Below are 21,033 nucleotides of genomic sequence, written 5' to 3'. Positions count from 1 at the left end.
AAAGGGTAAACAACCTGCTCTCTATAATATACGCTCTTACGTTAGCGTGATGCGTCGAGTATTAAAAATCATGGCAATGATGTCTTCCTTGTTGACTCCCGGTGCTGACGGATGAGATGAGATGTTTCGCGATTTAACCACGCACGAATTAGCATTTTGTTTAGTAATTTTGAATCTGGCAACCCAAACAGTCTCTTGCACAGATACAAGATTCTCAATAACGTGTAATTGTCACATAGGACGCCTTTGTGTGTTTACGTTGTAGAGACGACGTTGTTTTCAGGAGATGATCACACTTTTTTCGGCTGCTCCTCTTTCGCTTCCGGATTCTTGTCTGTCCTCATAGATGGAACTCTTTTGAAATTTAGCCCATCAACTTTGAGAATTTATTCTTCTGAATCTGCTGCTGGAGAGGAATACACGGCTAGCGACTGGCTGACGGGGTAACTAAGGCCATTTCAATTTTGGCACGATCATCATCTGACTGAGCAGCTTGCTCAATCAACAACAGTCAGTCAGTGCATGATGAGTGACAGGAACTTGCATGCTTGACATTGATGACAATATCAATCAATAAGCTTACACTGAGACAGTATTAATAACTCGGATCAGAACTGCTCAATAACCTCGCCTGGTATTTGCAAGGTAAGATCACCACACCATTTAAGTACTAGTACTTCCATGACCACACGAATATGCATGGCATTAAATGTTAATAATTATCAAATATTAAATGATTTGACATTTACAGTACAGCCTCTGGCTCAGGCAGAAACTACTCACTCCACAGTCGGCCCTGATTTGGTAAAATGATCTAACTTGAAATTAAAATTGTTGTTTCGAGAAAAGGAGCTTTAAAGTTTGAACACTTGACGTTTTTCTTTTTGAATAAAATAAATTATTAAATAGATCTAATGTATTAGAAAATATAAAAATCTCATTATTTGGTGGCATGGTGGTGCTTTTAGGATGTCACCAACATAGACATACCAACCTAGACCTATTACTGCCCATCCTTTACCACAGCGGGAGGTGAAGCCCCGTATCCAAGGTGATATTGACGGATTGACGGGGTTACTAGCGCGGAGAAATATCATAAACATGTTTGACGCGCTTCGTTTGCGTGATTACTGCGCCGTTATCGCCTTGGCGTCAAATGCAACATGTTCCATAGACGCGACACATGTCTGCTTGTTTGCGTCGGGTATGCGTCCTTGTCAAATTCGTTTGCTAAGCAGTGTCGGCTTCACTACGCGAGTCAAAGTCATAGGTCTAGGTTCTTGTTTGTCTGGGGTCACCAATGGAAAGAGCGCCCTCACATTACCCATGATATGGATTTATCTCAAAATATCCAAATTTCAAGTTAGATCGTTTTACCAAATCAGGGCCGCACTGCCATGCCACGCTGCTCAGTTCTCAAGTCCAGCTCCACCACCATTTGCTCGAGAGCCACAAACTTGCTCATCGTCATAATCTTCAGCTCACATTCGAGGCTAGAGACTGTTTTATTCAAAATCTAGTCTGATTTGCTGAAGCATGGCACCGTGTAAAGCAATGGAAGTTCAGTAAACACGGCTCAGCTGATCACGACGGGCTATCAAGTCAAAAATGTACTTTTTACAAAATTTTGGACTGTACGAAATAAGCAATCTTTTACTCAAAAGATACAGTTGACTATAACTTTAATTCAAATGTCATTGTTAACAAAGCAATTAGCAAACAGCATAAAATAATATCCGTTGCAAAATTTAAAATGTCAACGGTGATCGAATGCGGCTAATAAACTACCCCGGTATCGTGTGCAAATTTGAAGCTACATGTAGAGTTCTCGAGTAACCCCCCTCCCCATCTGACCCTGGGACCTGGCCCCATCATGAATTCATGTAATCATCCCCATCCCATTCATTATACCCTGTGTGAACAAGTCATACTTCAGTATGACTTGCCCTGAACGTCCATATACCGTATTGTTTGTAATAAACGCTCCCCCTCTAATAAGCGCCCCCTCTAATTTTTCTGTGAAAAATTGACAAAAATGCGAACATTTCCATGACATATCGTGTAGGTAAGCTTAAAACTTGCATCAGTCATGTCAGTCACGATCGCTAAATTGAATGGACAAAACCTATTATGACTCAACTCCCAACCATTTCATTGCCTAATTATGGTAGAATTTCACTAATTCCATGCACTTACAGGTGTAATTTTGTTGTATTCCCCACGAAAATATCATTTTCCGTGGGCGCCGCCATCATGTATAGTGTAAATCCCTCCTTTTAATAGGAGCACCATCGGAAATTGAACATGATTTTAAGCTTTTTCACTGACAATTCACTTCCAATAAACGCCCCCCTTTTGGAAAAATGCAACGCCCAGGCGTTTATTACAAACAATCTGGTATGTTAGGAAGAGACGGATACATTGCATGAGAGCCTGCCAATTTAAGCTTCCTATAATATCAATTGCAATAAACATACGAAGTCACAAACTTACAAACTTCAATATGCACTTCAAATACAGCAGACCAGCTGTTAATTATTACCGATCCTGTAGAATAACTTACATAATCGTCCATTTCATGGAATCCCGTTGCTCAGAATTGCCAATTTCATTTTTATCTGTCAAATGCGCTGTGGATGTGCTCCATTAAATCACAGCTGTGAAACTGACTTTATACCACTTGCTCGCTTCCGTAGAAAAGCCAGCCTCGTGGCTCTGGGGAATGACGTCATCGTGGACGTATGCAAAATTTCCGACGGGCGTCATATAACCCGTATTGTGATTGGTTGCAAAAGCCATTCTTTGAAATCGTAAGCCAATCAATGAACGCGACGGCCTTTTACGGTATTAATTAATGTGACTTGCCAGTAAAGTACGTCTAACCTGATTGGTTTACAAAACTATTTTGATAATTGCTAAGCCAGTCAGCGTGCTCGATGCAACAACCTCGTAGAGGTTTTCGAGAGGCGAATTCACGTGGGGATCCAGCGATCGAGTATAAATTCAGCTTGACAACTGCTCTCGCGCGAGATCGTAGGTGCAATAACAATACATGGAGACAATCAGTGACAACTACACAATGTAATAATGAATTATTTATGACATGCATCGGCTGGATTTTACGATCGAGGTAAGGTTTTTGGCCTGTCCCTGCGTGAATATCCTTAGTTTTCAGCATCAAAGATACTTGCTGTTACGTTCACTGCCGGCTTATCTTCTTAATAAAACTATGAAATCACACCATCAGGCGAAGTTTTACCATAATTCTTAGACTTGGGAGTCCTTTTATTTCTCTCTCCATCCTCTCTCTCCTCTTTTCTTCCCATTCCATAGTTTTACGACATCAGCGGTCGGACATTACATTCAAAAGTGAATCACAATAATAAAATACATTCGCAATCATGGCGCTCACGCAAATCTGCGGACATAGCGCCACGCCCTTTGATACTAGTTTGAGCGCATATTGCAATTAATCGCGCATTGATAACATTACCACATGACACTCCCGAACTCCTATATATGATTGTGTCAATCATCTCAAAAATGCACATTTAAATCGCGTTAAATTTACATCTTTTTGTGTGCATAAATATAATTTCATGCATACATTTGTTTTTAATGCACGTTTTAATTCATTTTATAAAATATTCTCCAACGTACATTTGCCATAAATACAAATAAAATTTATGTGATAAATTTCTTCTCCAATGATAATCTCACACAAGTTTCCATCTCTCCAAAACATAATGAATTAAGTTATACATGTCCATGTTTATATGAAATGTCGCTTGACTAATTGCGCACTATAGCTGCAATACCAAACGCTTGTCCAGAAATTTAAATTCATCATGAAATCCTGATCAATACGCACATTTTGTGATAAAATCTTATTTTAAACACAACAGTTTTTTGACGACCATATTATATAAATACTTTATCCCTTCATTTCAATTTTAAAGAAATGTCGACTCGATTGACTTGCGCACTACTGCTGCAATCCCAAAGCGCTGTAAAGCTTATTACATGTACAACAATCCAATAAAAAATCTTACACATATTTTTGTACTCTGGCTCGAGTTTTTGCATGTGAAATAATGCACACATTTGTCCATGTGCATGATAACACTAAATTAAAACAATATAATGTTTCATTGCTGTTTATTTTTTATAAACGCAATTATACTTTACACAACAAACATTTTTGAATGCCACAAAAAGATTGACGTGCATTATGTAAGCTTAGGCCTACATCTCTACTAAACATGATGTATACAACATTTAATTTTGATATGTGCATACACATTTCGGTGTACGTACTTTTCATTTGTGCACGTACATTTGCAATATTTATAATACTTGCTTCACTATCGCACAATCCTCGTTTAAATTTTATAATATATTACTGATCATTTTCATCCGTGAAAATATAAACATCTCTTGATTGTCTTCAAGTAAAAAGGCCAACAGTCAAAATATCATACCAAATGTCTGGTCATTTAGCAAGGAATCCAAGCAGGCTAGAACCTGAAGACAGCCTCTCGTAATCCATTTTCCACATCAATCTGCCACACCGATGCGTAGATCATGTAGACAACACTGCCACTGATGAAAACACGATTCACCTGTCTTTTTCCAGAAGAACACAAATCAGCAATATATTCCAACGATGAAAATGTATTAATGTGCATCAAATCTCACGGTATTTGAACGGAATTGATGATGATACAGTCACGAAGCTACTCTGTTTTCTTCTCTTCTTTCTTCTGTAGCGAAGCTATCTGTGACGCTCTCTTCTTTCTTCCAATACAACAGTTATTCAGTTCTGCGTCCTCTTCTTTCTTCCAATACAACAGTTAAGGTTTTACCATCGTAACTAAACCTTAATCAGTTATACTGATCTCTTCTTTCTTCTTGTTCAACAGCAGTTCTGCGTCCTCTTCTTTCTTCTTGTTCAACAGCAGTTCTGCGTCCTCTCGTCCTCTTCTTTCTTCTTAGGGCTAACTCACTGAAGGTTTCTTCTTCAAAGCTGAACTAGTCTTTAGCGACTTTGAGACCTTCTTTGTCGATTTTCAAGTTTCTTTCTTGAAAACTTTGTTGATGTTTTCTTTGGTAATTTTCCAGTTTCTTTCTTGAAAACTTCGTTGATGTTTTCTTGGTGATTTCTTTGAGTCTTTCTTAGGCTATTTCTTGGAAATGGCGTACCTGTAGATTTACTTTTTCCGCTGCCACCATGTTACGTTCGCTTCTTAATAAAACTATGAAATCACACCATCAGGCGAAGTTTTACCATAATTCTTAGACTTGGGAGTCCTTTTATTTCTCTCTCCATCCTCTCTCTCCTCTTTTCTTCCCATTCCATAGTTTTACGACATCGCGGTCGGACATTACATTCAAAAGTGAATCACAATAATAAAATACATTCGCAATCATGGCGCTACGCAAATCTGCGGACATAGCGCGCCACGCCGCGTACTAGTTTGAGCGCATATTGCAATTAATCGCGCATTGATAACATTACCACATGACACTTGCGATGACCAGTTTTTTGCGGACACTTTGATAACAGGTAACTTTTATAGGTCATAGGGTAGAAACTATAGTTGTACAATTTGTACGAACTTACATTTTGTTATAGGCCTAAAATGTTTACAAAAATATATTGGTCCGTACGATGTGCTTGTATTCAGTTGTTCGGCGTATAGTAATTCATCAGCACTTCAGCTCGAGGAACAAGACATATTTAGTAAAATTATTAAAGTACTGGGGTCTAATTATTTGGGCAAAACACATCAATTGATTTTTTATGGGTATTTTTTTTAAAACCTGCGTGGTGGCCTAGTGGTTAGAGCGTCCGCCTCACGATCGGGAGGTCGCGGGTTCGGCTCCCGGCCGGGCCATACCAAAGGCTTTAATAATGGTACCTACTGCCTTCTTGCCAGGCGTTCGGCATTGAAAGAATAAAGGAAAGTTAAACACATGGCTACCAGTGGACTAGCCCCTGCTGTAGCTTTTCTGCTTGCAGACATGTGGCCTAGGGTTATGAAGCGCCGCCCAATGGGCCGAAAGGCTTGGGAAGGATTTAACTTAACTTTTTTTTTTTTTTAAGGGTATACCGGTATTGAATGTTACGGTACGGTATTGTAAAATATTTTGGGCAAACATTTTTAGAAAATATTTTGTCAACACTTAAATAACATTCTGGTTAGAATGTTTTGCATCAAGTTTTCAGAAATGTTTTTTGAATGTTATTAAAATGTGCTTTTAATACCGTACCCTTGAAAAATTTTAACGTTTTGTGTTTGCTGCCCAGGTATTCTGTATTTTGTTAAATGTATACTTTTCAGCCTTCTTTTATGAATGAAGTTAATCCAGACATGCCAACTAGTACGGTTTCACCGTATTTTGTACGGTAAAACGTGAAAAATAGTACGGTCACCCCAAAAAAAATACGGAATTCCAGAATTTTGACCAAAATAATGAAATGTTGTGTCTTAAAAAGATAAACAGCTGCAAGATTAGACTACGAACTGAATTACTGGTATCATTGACCACTTTCTTGGTCTGTTTAAGTGGTTGCCTACATCGTTTTCTCTCGACTTTTGATGATGCATGCACATTAAAAAATTATTATAAAATAGGCCTACAAGATGCTTTCCGAAATAATTTTCTTCTGACTTGCAGATTTTTCGTGCACAGAAATATTTTTTATTAACCACCTAATGCTATGTCTGCTGAAGGTTATTAGTTACAGTCAACATTTAGAGCCAAATTTTTGGAAGGTCATTTTGGGGTCATCTGGGGTCACCCAGGGGTCATCTGAGGTCAAATTAGTAAAAACTGTCGTATGGGCATGAAACTTGGAGGGTACAGTCAACATTCAGAGCCTAATTTTTAGACAGTCATTTTGGGGTCATCCAGGGTCACCCAGGGGTCATCTGAGGTCAAATTCGTAAAAACTGTCGTATGGGCATGAAACTTGGTGGATACAGTCAACATTTAGAACCAATTTTTTGGAAGGTCATTTTGGGGTCACCAGGGGACAGGGGTCATCTGAGGTCAAATTAGTAAAAACTATTGTATGGGCATGAAACTTGGTGGGTACAGTTAACATTTAGAGCCAAATTTTTGGAAGGTCATTTTGGGGTCACCAGGGGTCATCTGAGGTCAAATTAGTATAAATAAATAAATGTTAAATAAATGTTGGTATTTATACAGCGCCTTTCACATGTGAACATGTACCAAAGCGCTTTACATTTATTCCGCTGTCATTAGAATATGTCAGCTGCCATACAATGCCCAAGGCATGCTCATACCTTTGGGTGGCGCTCAATGGACAGTATTCATAACAGCTCCCCATTTCACACCTGGGTGGAGAGGAGTGTCGAGATAAAGTGCCTTACTCAAGGGCACAACACGATGGCGTCGCCGGGCTCGAACCCGCAACCTTCCGATTATGAGTCCTAGCCCGTTCCGCTCGGCCACCGTGCTCCCTAAACTACTATGTGGGCATGAAACTTGGTGGAATGAAATTTTGGGGTCATCCGGGGTCACCCAGGAGTCATTGAAAGGTTGTTTTGGGGTCATCCAGGTGTCATCTACATTGTAAGGTCAAATTCAGTCTCCTCTTGAAGCTTGAAGCTTTGTATCAACTTGTGAATTCACATCACTCCCTTTAGTGGAGGCATCACGGTCGACGCTGTGCGCCGAAAACCGCGACATCCGAGAACCGCGGTCCATCTAGTTAAAATAAAATGTTGACCAAAATGTTTATCCAGAATGTTAACAGGACCTCACTTCAGACTCTGCGAGACTTCTGCAAGAATCAATTGATTCTCCCAAAGTCGGAGCAATATGTGTGCGAGCTGCGAAGTGGACATCACAAGAACGTAGCACAAAGTCCATGCAGCTGGGGTCCAGGGCCTGCCTAAGGGCCCTGGTTTCTCTCTGGTGCAATCTGTGGTTAAATTCTTTTTCATAAAATTTATGACCAATATTTCAGAAATAGATCAGGCCTTGTCTTGTCAAATTTCCAGGAGTGCCTTCAAGGAGAGCTGTTTAGACTTCCTAGAGCATTTACAATAGAATGTAAGGAGAGAATGGTCAACTAAGGAGAGCTAAGAATCACTCTCACATAGCAGATTTAAGGAGAGCAGTAGAGAGCGATTGCTATCGCTCTCAAAAGGCAGTCCCTGCTGTATATGCTTTAGTTGGGGTGTGCACTGTGCAATGAGGTATGAATCAAATGAGTTTTTGCCTAATTCTGCCTCATTTCATCAAAATTTGCTATTTTTATTGCTAATAAAATAAAGGAGAAACCTTTCACAGAATTTTGAAAAGTTCAAAAAATTCTACAATTCCGAAAATGACAAAACATTATTTTGAGTGCAAAAGTTTTTACCTTCTGGGTAAGATTTTTTTCTTGCATGCAAATGATGCAATGTCAGCATTTTTCTTGTAGGTTAGAAATTTGATAGTTCCATGGATGAGTTTTGTATGGATACCTAGATATATCAAATTTCTAACCTGCAATAAAAGCCACAAAAGCTTCAGAACAATGTGGACACATTTTTTTAGATTTTTCAAAACAATTTAAAGACTTTGGAGAACAGGATAACTTGAATACAATGAAGTAAAACTTTTACACAACATACTTTCATGTCTCTTTGTGGTACTCTACCTGCTGGGGGGGTTTATCCTCCAGAAAGAAAGAAAAAGGGCTTCAATTTCTTCAATCACTTTTGAAAAGATGGAAAACTACTATAAACAATTTACTGGGTACATTAAAAAACACCCACCTCCCTTTCTTATCAAATCATGAAAATCCTCCGGACAAGAACATGCGATTAATTTTATGTGACCTTAATATTTAAGAAAATGTAACAGTGCTTTATAAAAAAATACATGTTAGGGAGCGATCGTTATTTATGGCAGGGGGGAATGGGTAAATTTTTTGTGGTCTTGAGGGGGAACCTGAAATTTTAGTTGAACCAGGAGGGGGATTGTTAAATTTTAAATGGAGAAAATTGGGAAAACAAGGGGAACGCGAAAATTTTGAGCGGACGCAAGGGGGGAACGCGAAATTTGTTGTCGATATTTTTGCCAAAACACCCATTCCCCCCCTGCCGTAAATAACGATCGGTCCCTTAGTAGAGAATGGCCATTACCCCAGTAATACTCTTTGCAGTGTATGTGCATTAGTCGTATTGCACATTGTACTAAGTCATGCTTTGAGCTTGTATGTTCAGTAGCCTGGTCATGCTTACAAGTGCTGTGTGAGATGGATGGGCGACATGACACATTGAAGATTATGTAGACTCTGGTACAGACTGGATGATAGTGTGTATATTTTGCCCTCAGAGAAGAAGAGCTCTATCAGAGACTAGTTTAAACTAAGCTCGATGTTTGATGCTGAATCATATTCTGAATTAGCATTTTAAAGTAAACAATTTAAGGGAACAAATGCCTTTAATTATGTAGCCAACTAGCCATACACGGTACCCAGGGTTCAAATTTGGCTGTATCGCATAGCAGTTTGCTCCTTATTTTGAAGTAACTGCTACCCAATTTTGCATTTGTATAGCACTTTTTATAGTGCTTTAGTATATGGAAGTATCCTGATTATGATGAATTAGCCAAAAACTGCTACACGCAAAATTTTTTAACTAATTCAAACCCTGACGGTACCACCCCTGAGCCCGTGGGGTGGGGGTGGGTATTAAATCTTGATTGGGTTCCAATGCTTGTTCAAGGGTGTCAAAACTGGGCAGGTTATCATCACTAGTTAGCCTACAGCAGGGGCGTACTGGGGCCAACGAGGCAGAGGAGGGCAAAATTTCAAATCGCACAGCTGACCTGTTTATGGGGACAGACCTGGTTATGGAGGAAGTGCATGGAAATGTGCAGTTTTAAAACTAAATTGGGCCAAAATGTTTGTGTGTTGTCTTGTCACTTTGCCTTTGATAAAGAACATGCTTAGTGCTAGGATCGAAAGCTAAGGCCCTCAAAAAACTTTACTAAACAGGCTATTTTTGTGGATAAGCAGTTTCCAACAGCTCGCTTTCAACTTTTAAATTAAACCACAGACCATAGGGTCTGGTTTAATAACCCTATAACTAACCCTTCTATTTATTAAACCATAGACCATCATTAGATAGTCTATGGTTTTAAAAACCCTAGTAGCGTCTATTGGTGTTAAGGTCCAGTGGTGGCGCCAGGAATTTTTTGCGGGGGGAATTGAGGGGGCAAAGTAAATTTCGGGGGGGGGGGGGCAAAATCAACAAATTCTGCGCAAATTTTGGTTGGGTTTTTACGGGGTGGGGAAAGAGTTCTGACTGGGGAATTTGCCCCCTCATGCTTCCCCGTGGTGCCGCCACTGTTAAGGTCATTGCATGGGCACTTTGGGCAGGGCAGACAACACAGGGCAATACCTATATCAAACCACTCTTTGCAAATAAAATTGCAAAAGAGTAGGTGAGCAAATGAAATGGAATTTCCTAACTCCATTCCAAATTATTATAGTAAAATTACTTTGAAAAAGACCCACATGGACATGCACCCACCCACACATATTTTTTCAACATCTTCAAGGACTTTGCCTTCTTCCTCCCTTAATCATGAAATATTCACCAATACTCAAAAGCATAAATTTATAAATCTTACGGTTCTTTTGAGATGTATAAGTTGGCATTTAAAATGTCATGGGATGATTTGCAACTACATTTTGTACAGCAGGGCAGGGATGGGCAAGTCATGACATTTACAATCACTGACTTGAAGTTAAGTGGCTACTAAGTATGCTTACCATTTATATACCTGCAGGTCTGCCATGTGATCTAATCAGGCACTTGGACCACAATGGCCTCATCCCAATGACAAAGTCCAATAACCTCAATTACATATTCATAGTGCAAAAATTTGACCTCAAGTTGAAAGGTATGAGTTTTTGTACCCAAATTTTCAGAGGTCATTCAATGAATGTACAAATGTATTGGGGTTTAAGAACTGTGCCCTGATAGATGTGCATATTGTGGAGTGAGGTCTTAGAACACTGTACATCTGTACCTTTAGGAAACAAAGTTCGTGCCCCAGATGTCGTTTATTGAAATCTTTAGCCAGTCATTTGGTGCACTAAATGTAAGCACATTTCAGAAAGTCATGAATAATTTTCACATGTTTTTTTAGATATTAAGTTTCTGAAGTGCTGATGGCTCGGAAAAGGAGTAAAGTTGTTTACAAATCAGATGGTGAGGTCCAAGTCGGGGTCCAAAGTTTAAACATGTACGGGCTGTGAAATAAGCTCTCAATACGGGTAAAAATTATGGAGGGGGATACTTTTTTGCAACCTGAAAAAAGGGAGGGCAAGCAATTTTTGGTACATGCCAAAAGGGGCAATTTTTTGGACATTTTTCAACAAAACAAAACAGTACCGTACCAAACATTAAATATGCAAAATTTCCTGCTCACTCTCAACACTCTTATCATTTTTAAATTAGACAAATATTTGAAAAATGGGTTCATAATAGGTCATGTGCTGGGGGAGGGAAGGATTTTGTTCACATGTGAGGGGAGTGAAGCATTTTTTGGCACACTGTTACTGCCCACATTGTCACATGACCCGTAATTATTGCACAGCCTCTAACCCTCAAAGGGACCGGGAGGGGTGGGGTGGGGGAGGGGGTTGTCAGATGGCATTTGTGTATATTTCAGTGCCTATATTAATTGAAATATTCTTTTAAAAAAAAGCAATGCCTTCCCGTGGTGTTGGAACCTAATAAACAATCATTAAGATTTGTGTGAAATAAAGGCAAAATTATACAAGATTAGAAGGTCTCCCTAGCACGATTGCATTTCTATTCTATGCACATTTCACATTTTGTGACTTTAATCTAGACAGAGGTACATTTTAATGATATTTGAGAAGTGAGTACGGCAATGAATAATGTATAAAGAAGTCAAATGTCATTTTAAGACAGGGCCGTAGCAAGCGGGCGGCCGGGGATGCCATGGCCGCCCCACTTTTTGAGAAACTTGTTATGTTTTCTTTTATATCTCTATTTCAATTGGGGCATATATTTGTAATTTGGTCGCTCCACATTTGTGATGGCCGCCCCACATTTTTCAACCTTGCTACGGCCCTGTTTTAAGAGCATGCTCAACAGAGCTTCTTGACATGTTTTTAAAGGAAAGATGATTTCTAAAGGCCTTTAGATTTGTAGATCATGGCTTTAATTGTACTCTCTAAATGTGCACCGAGTGGTAAGAGCGGAATAAAAGAGTGAGAGTGAAATGGAGGACAACTGCTGTTTGAGTTGAAAAATTTCACTCTAAAAGGATTCAAAAAAGTAGTCTGTATACTCTCAAAAGGGTGAATATTGCCTAAAGAAAATGTACTTTCTTTCATTTTAGAATGTTATTCCACTCAAAAAACGGGTTGTGCTTCGTTCAACTCCTTTTAGTGTGGAAATTCACTCTTTACATTTAGAGAGTAATAACTGGTCTCACAAGAAGTTCAGAACAAAAACAAACAAATACTGTTTTTAAAACAAAGTAGCCCCTATAACAGCAAATCAACAGCAGTAATTCTGGAACCAAAGTGCAACTTTCAAAGCTACATCTTTCCTTAGGCAATGAGCCATTGTGACTGAACGCCATGATGTGATACCATAAATTAAACCAAGTGTGTTAAACAAACATAACTACCAATAATTTGTATAACTTTGTTAAGTTGAGTAAAAAACTTATACAGCAATTATTGAAGAGATTCATCAGGAATACAATATTTAGATTTTTGCCGAAACTGTCTGGAAAATGTGAGTTTTTTATTGGAATTTTGCTAAGAAAAAACTTATACAGCAATATTTTCATTTATAGTCAATAACACAGAACTTGTGAATTTGTAGGGGCCTATATTTCCCCCTTTATTTTAAAATAGACCAATTTCAAAATTGCAATCAACAATATTGACAATGTTTGAATTTTTAAGCAAAGTTGCAACCCTGGGATATATTAAACTGCATGGTATGATTCATTACTTGTTTACAGCATCTCCTTCATCATGTTTATAGAGGAAACCACAAACTTATGACTTATTATGCATTTTTATAAAGTTGAAATGGATACCACTGTTTATGACTGCACTATTTACACCCATATAAAGGTACCCTGGTTGGTATTGGTAAAAATAGATGATGATGTCATCATGCTCCGCACCTGCTAATGGGTGTGGTCCATCTCTGGTATGTTGTAAATATTGTTGACCTAATTCTATGCAAATTAGATTTGTCTGGTCGGTAAACAAATACCATGATTAGGTCTTGTAATTTGCATGGTCTGCTGACCCTTGTCTGCTGTTGGGAGCTGCTGGGAAAAGAATGTTTTTTTTCTTGAAATTAACGCTTTCTGCAAGTTTGACATGTAACTTGTAAAGGCCGGTAGCAGGTAGGCATCACAAGTGATGCACCTATCTACATGTATGCCTAGGTTAGCCATAAAGAAAATTGTCAAAATTACCTAGAAAAAAATGAATGTTTTGGACTTGATGATGATAAAAAAAATTTGTAAGCTCTTGAAAATTAAATTAAGTCTAAAAATGAAGGGAACATTTTGCTACTTGCTAGTTTGTAAAAAGCTGGATTTATTATGGCCAAAATGAAAAACTTGAATGTAAAAATGGAGTTTGTTTATTGAATTTGATGTCGAAAATTTACACTTTCATACATCATCAATAATTGAGCTTAATGCTGATCAATATAAAATCACCTTTTGATGGCTTCTTCAATAACAATGTTCAATAGCCAGGAACAATAGCAATTGGATCACAAACACAAAGGCCCATAATGACTAAAATGAATCATGTTATTTCCTGTGATGGGTGTAAACAAGCAAAACTTAATTTCCTTTGACACTTGATCAATTCAATTAGCCTCTTGAGCAAGGTATTCAGGTATTACAAACAAGAACTTATGCAACTCAAATGAGGTCATTGTCTCACAATGCTATTAGGCATGCTAAGTTAAGCCTTAAGGGGGTACTACACCCCTGGCCAATTTTGTGCCTATTTTTGCATTTTTCTCAAAAATTATAGCGCATTGGTGACAAGTAAAAAATGTATATTATAGGGGCAAGGACTAAACTACTGCACTGAAAATTCAGCAACTCTAGGCAAGTAGTTATTGATTTATTGATCAAATAGTGGTTTTCCCTCATTTTTGACTGTAACTCCACAACTGTTGTCTGTGCTGAAATAAAATTTTCAGTGCAGTAGTTGTAGTCCTTGCCCCTATAATATACATATCTTACTTGTCATCAATGCGGTATAATTTTTGAGAAAAATGCAAAAATAGGCACAAAATTGTGCAGGGTGTAGTACCCCCTTAATGTACAATCTTTTTAAAATTTTAGATTTTTTTTTCATCCAAAATGATAATATGCTATCATTATGAAAGTTCCCAATACATTTGGACGCGAAAAACATTGGGAAAGAAACAACATCATAAACTTCACCTCTATCACTCGAAATACCTTGCACTTTTTAGATTAGGACAGCGAGTGCGGCCTCAGAGTTAGTCTCCTATGCAATCAGTTTGGTAGCAAACTGGCTTTGTAGGAGACTACGATTTGCGATCTTTTCGACGTATTATCGTAATCTGAAAAATTATGATAATATGTCGGACCAACAGAAAATCATCCCGTTTTACTACAAATTGGACGAATTTGACAGTTTGCTCATAGATTTAAGTTGGAACATGTGTTACAAGTATTACTATTACAAATATGCCAAAAAATAGGTTTTGAAAAAAATAAAGGTATATTCTGAAAAAAGATCGTACATTAAGGCTTTAAACTATGCAATTTTGGAGGCCTAAATATGCACCTTGATTTTCCAAAATGCAAAAATGATTGCAGCACTTGGCTCTACATGTATGTGAAGGGACTCTCCAAATCTGCACACAAAAAAATTGCAATTGCGTAATCTTTGCAGCCCTACTATTAATGATGTGTTGGCCAAGATTCAAATCATGGCTTGTACAATTAATTTAATTTTTATTGATTGAAATTGGAATACTTGGGCTGGGTAAGTATCACCATAGTATTGCTTACTAATTAGCATTGATTAGTTTTACTCAATTATATTCCAAACAGGGTTGCCAAACCCACAATTTTGTAGCCCAATTGGGTAATTTTTGAAGATTTCCCCTGGGATTTTCCCTGTGACTTTGAACTATTTCCTGTCCCATAGCAATGGTTAAGACAAAAATTGGGCGACAACATTGGCTCCTGCAACTTCTGGTAGTTTCCACCCCATAAAATCAATTATTTGTTTGTGGGCAGATATATTTTGTCAATGAACCCTAATTCCAAAGATATTTGTAATGTGACATGTGTAGGGCGTACATTTTCTACTTCCGAGAAGAGAAATAAATTAGCAGTTTTTCGCCAGGCATTTTCTTCGGAAGGGGGGTCCCAAATTTACAAAAAGTCTTGTGTTAATAAAATTGCGACCCCCCTATTTCAGCAACAAAAATTTTATGACCCCCGCCACCGATACACTGTACACCCTAAACAGGCTAAAATTGTATTGAATTCAGTCTTTTTGAATAAATTAATTTAAACACTATCTGTGGTCATCTTGTGACTATCTTCATTTTGGTTGGTAACCAAAAATTTTATGACCCCTATATTTCACTCAAAAAATTTATGACCCCCCGTATATTTGGGACCCCCTTCCGAAGAAAATGATAGCCCCTTGAAGATCATTGTTTTTGTGTTTCGGTCTATTTAATTAGATAGTGATATCTTTATTCCTAAAATGTTTGTAATGTAATGTGAACATTTTCTACTCTGAGAGAAATACAAATGGCATTCCAAAGAGGACTCGCCAGATTAGTGCAAGAAATGAACTATTTTGGTCGGGGTCGGCTTGTTATTATTCCAAATTGAGAATATGGATATTATTCCAAAGGTTTATTCCAATTTATATAAAAAATGGTGATTGCGACAAGTCCTACGCATGCAGTGCAGACTTTACATTGTAATGATGTCATACAAAATGAATCCCCTTGGATATTGTTTAATCATTAATTTTTCAGCAGACGTGAACTATTGATTTTTTGACAGCATAGTCATTTTTTAGTTGCTCAGACCATTTCTTGATTGATTTTCATCTCAGTAAATGAGAATTGAAGAGGAAAGAAACAAGGTCATTAATTGTTAATATTGCCATTAGTCGGAGAGAATAGAGTACGGTATTTATAAATGAACTTACATGTAAAACAATACTAAAGTGTACTGTAGTATCTAGTATGTTCCATGTTAGCTGCTTTTATAATGGTAAAAAAATTCCTTTAAAATAACTTGCTGTGATGGTATAGTTGCATTATATTCAAATTAAATGTTAATTAATTCAAGGTTATGCAATTAAAACAAACTGCTGAATATAACATTTGGTGGCTGATGATAATGTGAATATATGAAGGACATGTTGATAAGTGGTTATCTGTGCATTAACTGGAAATTTAGTGTAGTTATAATATATTTCCCGGAGTTATTTAGTGCTTATGTTTGCCACAATTTTTCGGCCCATTCCAGTATTTGTTTCAATTTCCTGTAAATTGTATCAACGTACTGGGTTAGCTCGTTCACGTAGCGTTTTCGTTGTCCCACTGGCCTACTTCAACGTTAATAACGTAGATTGCCTGGCGATCGGAGTGTTATCGTCAGAGCACCTCGGACTAGTACTGGGTAGGCCTATTTGTAGGATTTCTGATGAAATGTTGCGTCTTTAGGAATAATAATTGTTTAACAGAAAGACCTTGGTGCTATTTTCAAGAAAGAACAAGTTTTCATCAGTGAGTATTGGCTATATCAGGATATGATATTATTCTGTAATAAATGACCGGGAGGGGTTACTTCCCTGTAGGTAATTAGGCAATCAGATGTGTATATCATTTCACTGTAACTATATTGTTCAGTATAAATTTCTATGAAATCTGCAGTTTTTGTATGACCCCCAATTTTTACCAGATCTCTGCCCATTTGGGAGGGAGTTCAGTCATTTAAAATAGCTATTGTTTTGATTTATTAGTTTGGTCTTGTTTTGAGTTCACAGAACTTACACTTGAGCATTATTTTTAGAATTTAGCATACATGTACAAAAGTCGTGTTCACATTGTCGGACGTACGCCCGGCAGAACTTGGTCGGCGCAAGTTGCTAGGAGTAGCGGTAGGCGCTGCCAGGAGTGAACGATGGTCAGCGTAAGTTCCGCCAGGCGTACGTCCGACGATTTACTCCTGACAAAAGTCAGGAGTAGCGAGATGGGTGTAACCTCCGCCAGGCGTAAGTTGCAATGTAAACACAGATTACGCGGCACCCGGAGTAAGTTTGACCTTTTGTTGGTCAGAACTAAGAAATTACATATCGCGTGGTTGATAAAGGTCACAGAAACACCGGAAGTGGTAGCCAATGTTTACGCCGACCAGAAGTGAATGATTGGTGGAACTAGTCAGCGTACTGCTAGGAGTAGGCTAGGTGTGGACACGCGGTAGGAGTAGGGAAAATATTTGTGGAATTTTGATCAATGTTAGCATAAGTTTACGCCGGGTGTAACTCAAAATGTGAACACGACTTTGTACATGTATGTCGTACACATTAATTTTGCCTGTCGAAGGAGCAAATTGCCCATCCAGAATTACGGGTGGATGGGTGACTAGCTTTTTTGACAAAAAGGTAGCAAATCGCGTAAAAACAAGTTTCATTTTTTACTCTATATTTAGGGTCATTTCAAACATTAAAATAAAGCCTGATTGACAGATTGTCTGTGTGCCCATAGAACAGGGATATTTTTTTTTTTTGGCTTAGATACACAGCCCTCTGCAAAATTAAAGTGTCCGCAAAACATTGGGTGCTGTGGGTGACATCCCGCTATCTCTAAGGTCCGCTATCTCTAAGATTCGCTATCTCTAAGGTTCGTTATCACTAATTTCGATTAAGGTTCGCTATACCTAAGGTTCGTTATCACTAATCTTAAATAAGGTCCACTATCTCTAATTTTAAATAAGGTCCGCTATCTCTAATTTCAAATAAGGTCCGCTATCTCTAATTTTAAATAAGGACCGCTATAGCGAACCTTATTTGAAATTAGAGATAGCTTAACCTTATTTAAAATTAGAGATAGCAAACCTTATTTAAAATTAGAGATAGCGAACCTTATTTGAAATTAGTGATAGCGAACCTTAGAGATAGCAAACCTTATAGATAGCGGACCTTATTTAAAATTAGAGATAGCGAACCTTAGGGATACCGGGATTGTTAAAATTAGAGATAGCGGACCTTATTTTAAATTAGTGATAGCGAACCTTAGAGATAGCGAACCTTCAATAAATTAGAGATAGCGAACCTTATTTAAAATTATAGCGAACCTTATTTAAAATTAGTATCGAACCTTAGAAATATCGAACCTTTTTCAAAATTAGTGATATCGAACCTTAGGTATAGCGGACCTTTTTTCGTAATTAGTGATAACGAACCTTAGAGATAGCGAACCTTAGAGATAGCGAACCTTAGAGATAGCGAACCGTAACCAAAACATTGTTGCTGTTGTCATTCTTTTGTACTGTGCACTTGCCAGTCTTGAGTGAGTCAGAAGACAAATCTCATGGGAGTTTTTCGTTCCAGAGTTGAAATTATTTATTAGTCTGCAAGAAGTAAAGTATAGTTTTGAATCTAGAGCCAACCTGTTTTCCATGGCAAGATTAAATATGTCAAAGTGAATGGAATTACATCTAGGTTTGCATAAAATGTGAGTTATGAGTGACACTGATATTGAATTGAAGTACTGTATGATGATTTTGACTTAAGATATATACAGTCATATAATATGAGGTATTTGGAATGCTATTTATATGTAAATTGCAAATTCCCATTCGTAAATTTCATAAGTAACCCCACCCCCCAAAAAAAATAACTAAGTTAAAGCCATATTATAACATTTGCTGAGGAGAACGCCCTCAATATTTTTCAAAATTCTGTTTTTTACATGATTATTTTACACTTTAAAACTGACATGCCCTGCAAAAATCAAGACTATAGGTGCTGTAGTTTTGTCAAAATCCGACATTGTGAATAAAACGCAGGAACCGTCGTTTTATTATTACGATGGAAATATTAGTCGAACATGTACACTATGTTCGTAAAACACAGTACGTGCATGGCATGCGGGACGGATCGTACACATCAAAGGATAGTACCGTAATACAACCGACGGAGTGATACACATTGGCAAAATCGTCGCTGGTATAGTGAATTCCAATTTTCTTTGCTTTACCTCAGTTGTTTGGCTCAAAATTAAAAGTTACATATCTGATAATAAAAGCTAACATTTTATGGCAAAGAAATACTAATCTATTTTGTATGGAAATGTTATAATATGGCTATAAGCACCGGGGGGGGGGGCTAATTTAGGTCGAATATCGTACATGGTAGTTAAGTCAGCTTGCCATTTTGGAAGTAGTTTGCATTACCGTAAGTCTTGATTGAAAGGCTGGCTGGTAATTGAATTACAATGATACCCAAATGTACAGTTGTAAAGCTTAAATTTGATTTGTCTTCTGGCGATACATGTTCCTTGAAATATTAGCAGGGTGAATCTAAACCATTTAGGATGGAATCAGTCGCTGGAAGCATTTCCAAGTGTCTCGGGGAAAAAGTACTGTATGCATGATATGGCATTGGAAATATAATTGAATAGGGCTTTTTTATATTTGAGAAATTGCACTTTTTCTGTATCAAAATGATAAAACATCCTCTCTGATTCTGACACAATTGAGGATAGTATTTTCCTATAGATTTGAAGTCACTTGGTTCTCCAGATTGGTAAACATGAGTAGGATTTAATCTCTCCCTAGAGTTCTTTTCAGAGGGCAAAGCTTTTGTTTTGTTTATCATTCATAACCTCATTAATATACGCAGCAAGTGCGATCCAATCACAGATAATAACTTTTAAATACGCGGACGCAAATGCAGGTCATTGAAAAAGTATAATGACCGCGTCTCGTAACGTAGCTAAAAGTACGCTCTACAATGACCGTGTTACGTGACGTGTTACGCGTTCGAACAATTTACGCGGACGCTGACCGCCGTATTTGGACATCGCATGATTGCGTGCTAGTATGATTGGTCGCTAGCGGTATTTCCTTAATGGGCTATTCGATTTTCTACAGGAAAACGACAGATAAAGTTAAAATTGTGTTCTGTTTTCAAATTAAAAGAAGAAAATGTGACGTAAATTGACTTTAAAAAAGTGAAACGTACCGGTTATGAATGAGGTTAATGACTTTGCATCAGTTATTTTTTTTTTATTGTGAAATATCTAAACATTGTGCTTTGTACCTCGGAATATCCCTCGGGGCTGCGCCCCTCGGAATATTCCTTGGTTCCAAAGCACAATGTTTAGATATTTCACAATACCCTCAAAACAACTGATGCGCAGTCATTAACCTCTAATTAATTGTATTTTTAAAATAAGTAAAAAATTAAAGCCATATTGTAACATTTATTGAGGAGGACACCCTCAATATGTTTCAAAATTCTGTTTTTGACATGATTATAATAACATACCCTGCAAAATTCAAGACTCAAGGAGCTGTAGTGTTGTCAAAATCCAAGATCTTTAAAGTAGGAACCGCTGTTTAATTACGATAGAAATATTAGTCAAACACATGCGTGATGTTCATAACACTACGTACATGGTGTGCAGGATGGTCATACACACATCAAAGGACTGTACCATAGCATGACTGACACAGTGACACATATTTTCTTTGCTTTACCTCAGCTGTTTGGCTCAAAATTAAAAAGGGACATATCTGACAATGAAAACTTACATTTTAAAAGAAATATTATATGATTGAACTACTTTTGATAACACTCTCTGTTGAACTACTTCTGATCAGTTACTGTTGAAATTCTTCTAACCAGAGTCTCTGTTGAATTTTTGGTTTTGTTGTTGAAAATTCAAAGGAGCATTTGTAAAAGTT

General features: G+C 37.6%; 1 protein-coding gene across 1 annotated transcript in view; it reads left to right on the top strand.

Moving 5' to 3' along the window:
• The first annotated feature begins 189 nt into the window (after positions 1 to 189).
• The window catches only part of LOC140165791 (uncharacterized), a 108,428-nt gene continuing 87,584 nt past the window's right edge, over positions 190 to 21,033 (top strand). The window contains 1 exon segment of the mRNA XM_072189113.1: positions 190 to 645. The gene's annotated coding sequence lies outside the window, so the exon portion shown is untranslated.

This window comes from Amphiura filiformis, chromosome 12, assembly GCF_039555335.1.
Source record: "Amphiura filiformis chromosome 12, Afil_fr2py, whole genome shotgun sequence".
NCBI lineage: Eukaryota > Metazoa > Echinodermata > Ophiuroidea > Amphilepidida > Amphiuridae > Amphiura > Amphiura filiformis.
The sequence above is the reverse complement of the archived record's forward strand: the minus strand, read 5'-3'. Positions and strand labels throughout refer to the sequence as shown.